A 10025-nucleotide genomic window follows, 5' to 3' on the forward strand; every position below is an offset into this window, starting at 1 on the left:
CTGGAGTGGATTGCCATTTCCTTCTCCAAGGGATCTTGCCAACCCAGGGATGGAACCCAGGTCTCCCGCATTGTAGACAGATGGTTTACCATCTGAGCCACCAGGGAAGTCAATGGATGTGAGAGCTGGACTATAAAGAAGGCTGAGCGCCGAAGAATTGATGCTTTTGAACTGTGGTATTGGAGAAAACTCTTGAGAGTCCCTTGGACTGCAAGGAGATCCAACCAGTCCATCCTAAAGGAAATCAACTCTAAATATTCATTGGAAGGACTGATGCAGAAAATGAAGCTTCAATACTTTGGCCACTTGATGCAAAGAGCGAACTCATTGGAAAAGACCCAGATGCTGGGAAAGATTGAAGGCAGGAGGAGAAGGGGGCAACAGAAGATGAGATAGTTGGATGGCATCACTGACTTAATGGACATGAGCAAACTCCGGGAGATAGTGAGGGACAGGGGGGCCTGGCATGCTGCAGTCCATAGGGTTGCAAAGAGTTGGACACAGCTTAGTGACTGAGCAACAACCACCACCATGAGTTGAGGTCAGACTATAGAAGCTTTTGAAAATCAGGCAGATGTGTTTGAATTTTAATTCTATAGGCAAGCAGAATCATTAGATGTTTGTGAAAGGACATGTGAAATATCCCACGGGCAACTATATGCTAGGGGCATAGTATGCTCACAGGGTACAAAACTTGTAATGTGTGCAGAAGCCTGTGGGGTCAAGCAAACAAGCCAACCAGCCTGTCTGGAGTGGAGGAGAAGTTATAAACCATCAGGCAAGAAAAAGCCCTGAGTGACGCTTCTTAAAAAGGGGTTTCCCACAAGGAGTTAAAAACAATTCCAAGATCTGAACTTATTTCCACTCTCTTTCTTATCAGAGTAAAATGCATTTCAGTGGATATTTCTTGGAGTTATCAAGGGAATAGGTTTATTGTTCATGCAGAGGGTGGCAGCACCATTTACCAGGGAGAACGTATTTAAGAGTCTTGGGCTCTTTCCAAGGCATTGTAAAAGTACTTTACAGTGTCGGATTTACTTTAAAGCTCCTTGTTATTGCAGTTGAGAAACAAAATGTATCCTGCACACATCCTATTCAAAACAGAAATTTTCTCCTCTGTTGAACATAGATAAAGAATGCAAGAATATGCATTTCATAGTGTGAGTTCACCTTGATATTAGATGAAAATGGGACCTGGTGCTTTTCATGACCAGGTTCATGGTAGAAGGGGGCACAAATCAAACATACATTTGGAAATGTGATTTGGTTATGTCTTCAGTAGTTTAATGAGAGTGGCAGTCAGTTCTTAAGAAAATAAAATGAAGGAAAATCCATGTCTCTTCCTCCACCACTCCTCTCCCTCCTCCATCCCCTTCTTCTTTAGAAATGCTGCCTGTGAAAGTATTTATGTGTAGCATCATGACACTTCTTAGACACGTAGAAACTGTTTTCCCTTAGAAGAAACCTGTTCACTCCCCAGGCTACACTTCCCTGTCTGATAGAGAGACTAGTGCCTGCCTTTGGGAGCAGCTCGGTGCCATGGGGACCCCTGTGGGCAGCACATTTTTTTTTTTTCCTCAGCTTGCAGCAGACTGACCTCAGTAGTTGCAGTGCTTGGGCTTGGTTGCTGCTAGTCATGTGAGATCTTCCCAACCCAGGGATTGAACCTGAGTCTCTTATGTCTCATGCATTGGCAGGTGGGTTCTTTACCACTAGCGCCGCCTGGCAAGCTCATAGAAGAGTACTTGAATGAAAAACATACTAAAAGCTGCTGCTGCTTGCCAAGTTTTATAAACAGTGAGAACCTAGGAGAAAATTTCCAACAAGTTTCTTGTTCAGCCTTTCTGGTTCTGAAGCTTCAGTTCACTCATGAGAAGTGGCCCCTCCTGAGCCCTGCCTGGGGAGGGCAGCTGGGGTAAGAGTGTCAATCAGCAGACCTTTGAGCTTCACTCAACCCTCAGACATTTTGCATCTGGGTCCTTAGAACCACACTGGGCTTTGCATCTGCTGTGTCTAACTAGACTCAGTCACTGAAAGGCAGTGAGATAAAAAGAGAGAAATCTGATAATCTTATTTTGAGAGCAAGAGATTAGGAGATTCTTAGCTGTTTCTAGACTTGGCTGCTTATTCACAATACCTGATGAGCTTGCTAAAGAAAATACAACTTTTTTTGTGTTTTTTAATTTTACTGGAGTGTAACTGATGGACAATGATGAAAATATACAGATGCTGGAGAGGTACCCTCCTCCTGTTCTTTCCACCTCAAATCCCAAGCTCCTACATGGGGTATGTGTACATGTATGTGTGTGCACATGTGTGCATGCATTTGTACTACTGGTGTACAACAATCCTTCATTAATATTACTGTTACTGTCATTACTAGTATCTTTTTACAGTTCTGGGAGCAGACTGAGCCCAGCTTGGCAGGTCCTGCTCTGGGTCTCCTGTGCAGGGCCGTAGGAAGTGGCTGATGCTGGAGCCATCCTGGGGGCTTCCTTTCTCACACCTCTGGACTGTGGCTCACTGGACACCCACACTCAGCTTCTCCAGGTGGCCAGCAAGGAACCTAAAATTTTTACCAGTGCCCCTCTCCACCGCCTTTCCCCCCAGGGTGACTCTTGATGAGCTAGGCGGTGATTTATGAGTACTTTTAGGAGCTACTGGACTCCTCCTGCACTCTCTGTAAAGTCTCTCTGTCCTTTACTCCTGCCAATGCAGGAGACTTGGATTTGATCCCTAGGTCAGGAAGATCCCCTAGAGAAAGAAATGGAGACCCATTCCAGTATTCTTGCCTGGGAAATCTCAGGGACAGAGGAGCCTGGTAGACTGCAGTCTATGGGATTGCAAAGAGTTGGACATGCTAAACTACTGGACAAGCATGCATTTTTTAGTCCCTTGTTGCTCAGTCGACCAGTGGTGTCTGACTCCTTACAACTCCACAGACTGCAGCACGCCAGGCCTCCTGTCCCTCACCATCTCCCTGAGTTTGCCCAAGTTCACGTTCATTGCATCGGTGATGCCATCCAGCCATCTCATCCTCTGACGCCCTCTTCTTCTGTTCTCAATCTTTTCCAGCATCAGGGAATTTTCCAATGAGTCGTCTGTTCACATCAGATGACCAAAATACTGGAGCTTCAGCTTTAGGATCAGCCTTTCCAGTGAATATTCAGGGTTGATCTCCCTTAAGATTGACTGGTTTGATCTCCTTGTTTTCCAGGGGACTTCCAGGAATCTTCTCCAGGACCGCAGTTCGAAGATATCATCAATTTTTTGGCATTCTACCTTCTTTACAGTCCAACCCTCACAACCGTACATGACCACTGGGAAGACCATAGCCTTCACTATATGGACCTTTGTTGGCAGAGTAATGTCTCTGCTTTTCAACACACTGTCTAGATTTGTCAGTGCTTTCCTGCCAAGAAGCAATCGTCTTCTGATTTTATGGCTACAGTCACCATCCACGGTGATTTTGGAGCCCAAGAAGAGGAAATATGTCACTACTTCCACCTTTTCCCCTTCTATTTGCCATGATCTTAATTTTTAAAATATTTAGTCTTAAACTGGCTCTTTTACTCTCCTCCTTCACCCTCATCAAGAGGCTCTTTAGTTCCTCTTTGCTTTTAGTCCCTTAAAATTGTAAAATTCTAGAATTAAGCCATCACTTTCCTTTTGGCCTAAAGATCATCTTCTAAGAGAAGACAGGTGTTTCTCAAAGCAAACTGTCTTGTTAAGACAAAATTTCCAAATATAGGATTATCAGAAATCCTAATAAAAAGCTGAGAATGCTGCCCACTGGAATCCTGTTTACTCAGTTGGACTCGCCTTTATTGAGTCATCCCCATGACAGACACTCTCCTAGGAAAGGGTGTAGTCTTGTATTCATTTTATGGCTGCTAACAAAGGTTACATGTTATCCAGAGAAGTAGCTGAACAGATGGCTGAAGCTGAAGCTCCAACACTTTGGCCACCTGATTCAAAGAGCTGAATCATTGGAAAAGACCCTGATCCTGGGAAAGACTGAGGGCAAGAGGAGAAGCGGGTGACGGAGGATGAGTTGGTTGGATGGCATCAACAACTCAATGAACATGAATAAGAGCAAACTCTGGGAGATGGTGAAGGACACTGAAGCCTGGTGTGCTGCAGTCTGTGGGGTCACAAAGAGTCAGACACAACCGAGCAGCTGAACAACAACAACAAAGGGTACATGTTATCCAGAGAGGCAGGACATTGCAGCCAGGTCTGTGTTTCCTGGGGACTCACACTCCTCCTGCTGCCTGTGGGATTGTAAATGTGGGCAGGAGAGGAAATGAGAGCCTTTACGGAGAGTAGAATTTCCTGTGAGGCTACCTGCTGGGTCTGGCTCTGGATTGCCTCATATGTTGGGCCAGGACTGGAGGCAGCCATGGGAGCATCAAGTCCCAGGGATGTTTTACTTTCCAGCGTTGTAGAGTGGGGTCCGTATGACCAGTGCATTGGCAAGCTTGGGTCACCCACCTCACAGACATCTCCTCACTGTAACATGATGCTACCTGATTTTAGCCTTTGGGCCCAGTTGATATCTTCACTAGACTTCCCAGGTGGCTTATTGGTAAGCCACCACCTCCTCTTGCCCCCCGGTAATGCAGAAGATGCAGGAGATGAGGGTTTGATCCCTGGGTGGGGAAGATCCCTTGGAGGAGGAAATGGCAACCCACTCCATTATTCTTGCCTGGGAAATCCTATGGACAGAGAAACCTGGTGGGCTACAGTCCATGGGGTTGGAAAGAGTTGGACATGACTGAGCGACTGAGCATGTATGTATGGTATCTTCACTGGGTAGACATTTTGGGACCTTTCTAGAAATCATTGCTAACTAGTCCCTTAGTAACATATACGGCAAAATCTGGTTTTTCTTTGAACCAGATTTTGGTCATTTCTAGCATTAAAAGGAAAATGTAGCTAACACATAGCAGTCAGTTGTTACTTCTCATTCATCTACAAACGTAAGTTGATGGTAGATGTCATCACGTTTTTAAAAAAGATGGACAGCCCCCACATTGATTCTTACTGAAATGAGTTTTTAAAAAGAGAAACTAGAAGCTTCCTCATATTAAATGAAAATGGACCAATTTAATAATTTAAGCAAGACTGAATGATGAATAACAATATTGTAATATTTTGTGTAAATGAGCCACCACTCTGTTTTCTAATGATTCTTATTTTCTAATTTAGAATTGCCACCATATCTACGAATTCTCACTCTCTGGTGTAGAATGAGAACATTTTATGGGTTTCTGTAAGTCTGTTTAAAACAGAAGGAAATGTATAATAGACTTTTTCCTTGAACACTCTCCTTCTGGGCAGGAAGTGGATAATGTCAACCAAGAAAGGGATCCTTGGAGGGAGGAAAACCTGCCAGTGTGACAAACATCTCCCTCCCGCCTTGCTGTGCTTTCTTCTTTAATATTTCTTACTTAAAACTCAACTGAAGATCAGCAGCCCTTTGATATCAGGGAGAAAGGGGTCAGACCACGGCTTAAAGTGATTAGGGGGGACAAGGCAGCCTAAGCCCATCTTACTGTGATAAGAACTTCTGGAGTGTTTTCTTTTCAAAACAAAAGCAAGTCCCGTCTACAGGAGTGAAGGTTAGATAACTAACAGCCAAGCTCTGGGGCTCACTCGTTGGGTGTCTATAGGTCAATTTCATCTGAATTTCTCCATCTTTATAATAACAACATTGAAATCTCTATTGTGCTAACTTGAGATAATTTATTGAAAATTTTCTTAAATTCTCAAAAAGTACTATCCACATCTAAGACAGTGGTACTCAAACCATCTTGATAAAAGTGCATTTCTGTTTTATCTGGTAACAATATGCATATTTGCAAAGCATTCTATATAAATTCGGGTCACTGAAAGCAGTGCCATATGGGAGGAGACGTTTGAGTATTTAGTTTGCATTTCTGTGCATTCTTAATTTTCATAAGTTTCTGTTCTTTTGTTGTTAAAAATATAACTCTTCTGGGACTTCCCTGGCTGTCCAGTGGTTAAGACTTTGCCACCCAATGCAGGGAATAGGAGTTCGATACCTGGTCAGGGAACTAAGATCCCACATGCCTTGGGGCAAAAAAAAAACAACCCCAAAACATAAAACAGACTAAGTATTGTAACAAATTCAATAAAGACTTTAAAAATGGTCCACATAAAAAATATTTTAAAAACCCCAACTATTCATTAAATAAATAATTATTGATTACTTATCATGTGGAGGGCTCTGTTATACAATTCATTGTGGGGCACATAAAAGTGATAAAACACTGTTTTTGTCTTCCCAGAACTGTGTACATTATCTGGAACCTTCCAATGTGAATCATTAAACTTATCTGTAGATGGCACAGGTGTCTTTCTTGAAATCATTCCTTGTGTGGTGAACAGAATTGATCATCACTAGGATGTGGACAGATTTGCAATGTAACAGCTTTCATCAGATAATGTGTTTCTTAGAAAGGAAGTTCAAAAGAACCAATTCTGTTAGATTGCTGACCTTGACCTCCTGTGGCCAAAAATCCTGTTTCCCTGTGTTTTGAAAGGAAACACGTTTTGAGCAAAGCTCCCAATCCCAGATTCAGTGGTTTTCCTTAAAGAGAGACAACAATGGAATTCTGGGAGAGACCTGACCGAAGCGGATCCATCTGATCCCTCTCCGGAGAGAGCAGTGTTTGTTTACTCTGCTCAGAGAGCTATATTTCTATGCATGTTCTATTATTAGAGTCCTTTGAAGTAGAAAAGTCATATGTCATGGACCTCCTTGGGATTAAATACGCTAAGGCTGTTTATCTGATGTGTACGTAGAGTACATAGCAAAGGAGAAACACCTGTTTGTTGAAAATGGACTCTGAGGAATTAGGGAGCAAATGTTTGTAAGTTTTGATTCTCTGTATAGTGTCACACTTGTTTATCTTACATCACAGGCTGCTTTGCAGACAGATGGTTTTAAAGGGGAATAAAAACCAAGAAATGTAGATAGAAAGTTATGTGGTATCTAGAAATCGTGTTGGACTGGAAGGTAACCCAGGGGTAATTCCTGCCCTGATTATGTATGTTGTGAACTTCCAATGAGAGAAACCATAAGAAGCTGCTTTTGGAACATAGCTATTAACAAACTAAAACATTTCTTATTTCTTTGTTTTGATCATCACTTATTTATTTTTAAAGCTCTTGTAAAAATTAAAAACAGGAAAGCTTGAAATATTTTCTAATTGTTTTAGTCTTATCACAATATATCTTCAACTTTAAAACAATATTTACTTATTTATTTGGCTGTGTTGGGTCCTTGCGGCTTGCAGGGTTTTCAGTCGTGGCTTGTGTGATCTAGTTCCCTGACCAGGGATTGAACCTGGACCCCCTGCATTGGGAGTGCAGAGTCTTAGCCACTGGACCACCAATGAAGTCCCTGTCTTAAACTTTTTTACACATAAATTTGTATCTCATTTTTAAAGGGCCTATGTACTATTTCCCTGTGTGAAAGTAAAAATCCATGTCCTTTATTGATAGATATTTAAATTATTTGGTTAAACTACAAAAAAGTCAAAGCCACAGTGAGCACTTGTGTTACATATACTTTTATTCATTCTCAAACATCTTACTGAAAGTAAAGTGCATGAAAAGAGAGGAAAGATGATATTTGTTCAAGATGATATTCTATTGAAGATTTGGGCTAATATTGTTTATAGTTATGGAATAAAACTTTGTATCAGGTAATGAGAGCCGACTGTACGGGTAAGTGCATTTTGGAACTGGTGAAGACAATCCATCTTGACTTCTGTCTACAGGAAGATGGCGTTGACAGTCTCTTCCCTGTTCCTCTTGCTAACTAAAAGCACTGAACATTTTATATAACATTAATGTTAGAAGACTCTGAAAGATGAAAAACAGAAACTAGACTGGCTAGGGACCTTAGGACCTGGGCTTTATTTTTTTCTCATGTATCCTAGATCAGGCATTAAGGATACTGGCAACCTGGAAATACAAATGGACCCAGACTAAAAAACCCTCAAGAAAAGTCTGCCATCTCTACACAAAGGACCAAGAAAAAGGAACCCTAACAAGAAAACTTTTAGCGAATATCTGCTCTACTGCAGCCAACACCCCAGAAAAAACTGTGGTCTTATCTCTCCCCCTGCAGCCTCCGCATCACCTCCATTGCCTTAACAGCAAAAGCCTGGACTTCCATCCTTGCCCTGCTATAACAAGGTGCCCTCACCCACCAGTGGGGCTTTAATGAGGGCTGAGTGGGGAGTTGGAATGTCTACATGTAATTAGACATCCCCCTGTAATGTCAGTGGAGACAGCATGGAGTGACTGGACTCACACCTCCTCTGCTGTTGGACTGGTGTCAGAGGAAGTTACAGAGAGTCAGGGCTCTCACTGCTGCTAAGTTTAAAGAGGCTGCTCTCCACATGCGAATGCAGACCATGGTGGGAGCAGTCATGAAGAGCCTTCCCCCAGCATCAAAAGAAGACAAATAGAAAACCCTGTATTAATGAGTAGCACTTTCCTTCCTCCACCAGAATGGTTTCAGAAGAGATCTTCCAAAGCATAAGATTTAAATAAGATCCATTCTATAACATAATACCCCATATGTCCAAAGTTCAACTGACTATTGCTCATTATAGCAAGGATCAGGAAAATCTCAACTAGAATTAAAAAAAGGCTGCCAAGGAAAGCCAAAGATGAGATGTTACACATATTAGATTTATCTAACAAAATTTCTAAAGCAGCCATAATATAATACATTTCAGTAAGCAATTACAAAGATACTTGAAATAAGTGGGGAAAAAAGGAGAAAGTCTCAGCAAAGAAATATGAAGTCTCAGAAAAGAAAGAGAAGATATAAAAGAGAACCAAATGTGAATTTTGAAACTGAGAAACATAATAACCAAACAACAAGAAGAACGACCAGCCAACCAAATAAACCAAAATCCAACTGAATGGATGGGCTCAACAGCAGAATGGGGAATACAGGTGAAGGAATATATAAATCTGAAGAGGGACTGATAGAAATTATTTCATCGTAATAACAAAATGAGTAGTGCTTCAGTGGCATGTGGATCTGTTATAAAAACCTAATATTCATGTCATCAAAGTCCCAAAGGGAGAGGAGAAACCAGGTGGGGTTGAAACAGTGAAATAATAGCTGAAAAGCCCCCAAATTTGGCAAGGGACATAAACCTACAATTAGAGGGGCTGAGAAATCCGCAAATAGGATAAAGTGAAACATTTCTGTGCCAAGACGGATCGTAGTCAAACTTCTGAAAATTAAAGAAAGAAAACTTGAAAGCAGGCAGAGAGAAAACTGTACTACCTATAGGGGAAAAAGCAAGCCAAATGGGTTCCTCATGAGAAATAATGAAGGCCAAAAAGAAGTATCAGCATTCTCAAGAGCTGAGAGAAAAGAACTCCTAACCCAGAATACTACCTCCAGGGAAAATATTCTTCAGGAATGAAGAGAAGAATACAGAAAAAACCACTGTGCCCCAGACTGGAGAGACAGACATATGAATACAGCGTGTTCTGGCTTCTTGGAGCAGAGACTTCAGAGATGGGGAGAGAAGTGCTGATTTGTAATTGACAAATTGCAAGAGGCTCTAGCTGATCATTCTGAGGGTCAAAAACTTCAAGGAGACCCGCAATTCTGTGAGATTTACCTTTAGGAGCTTGATTCCTACGGTACCAGAGAAAAATCCTCTCATGCTTCCAGCAAGGAAAGGGGAAGAGGAACTATTCTGAAACAGAGCAAAGCATTCTGATTTCTTTCTTTCTTTCTTTCTGTAGATGGTATGGCAATATTATTAAGGATCCGATAAATTCAACAGAAATTGTTAAACTATTGAGAGAATAAGTTGGCTATATGTAAGATAAAATACAGAATAAATATTATTTTCCTTTTTATTTGTGTTGAACAATTAGAAACTGAAATGAGAAAAATCATATTCAAGATACTATCAAAATTAGTCTGTAAAACACCTGAGAAGTATTTAATAAAA

At 41.5% G+C, this 10025-nt stretch overlaps 1 non-coding gene across 1 annotated transcript; it reads right to left on the bottom strand.

The window, feature by feature from the left end:
• Positions 1-7354: 7354 nt before the first annotated feature.
• TRNAG-CCC (transfer RNA glycine (anticodon CCC)) lies at positions 7355-7427 on the bottom strand. The gene has a single exon. It is a non-coding gene; the product is annotated as a tRNA-Gly (tRNA).
• Positions 7428-10025: the final 2598 nt, after the last annotated feature.

Source organism: Bos taurus, chromosome 14, assembly GCF_002263795.3.
Source record: "Bos taurus isolate L1 Dominette 01449 registration number 42190680 breed Hereford chromosome 14, ARS-UCD2.0, whole genome shotgun sequence".
Lineage (NCBI taxonomy): Eukaryota > Metazoa > Chordata > Mammalia > Artiodactyla > Bovidae > Bos > Bos taurus.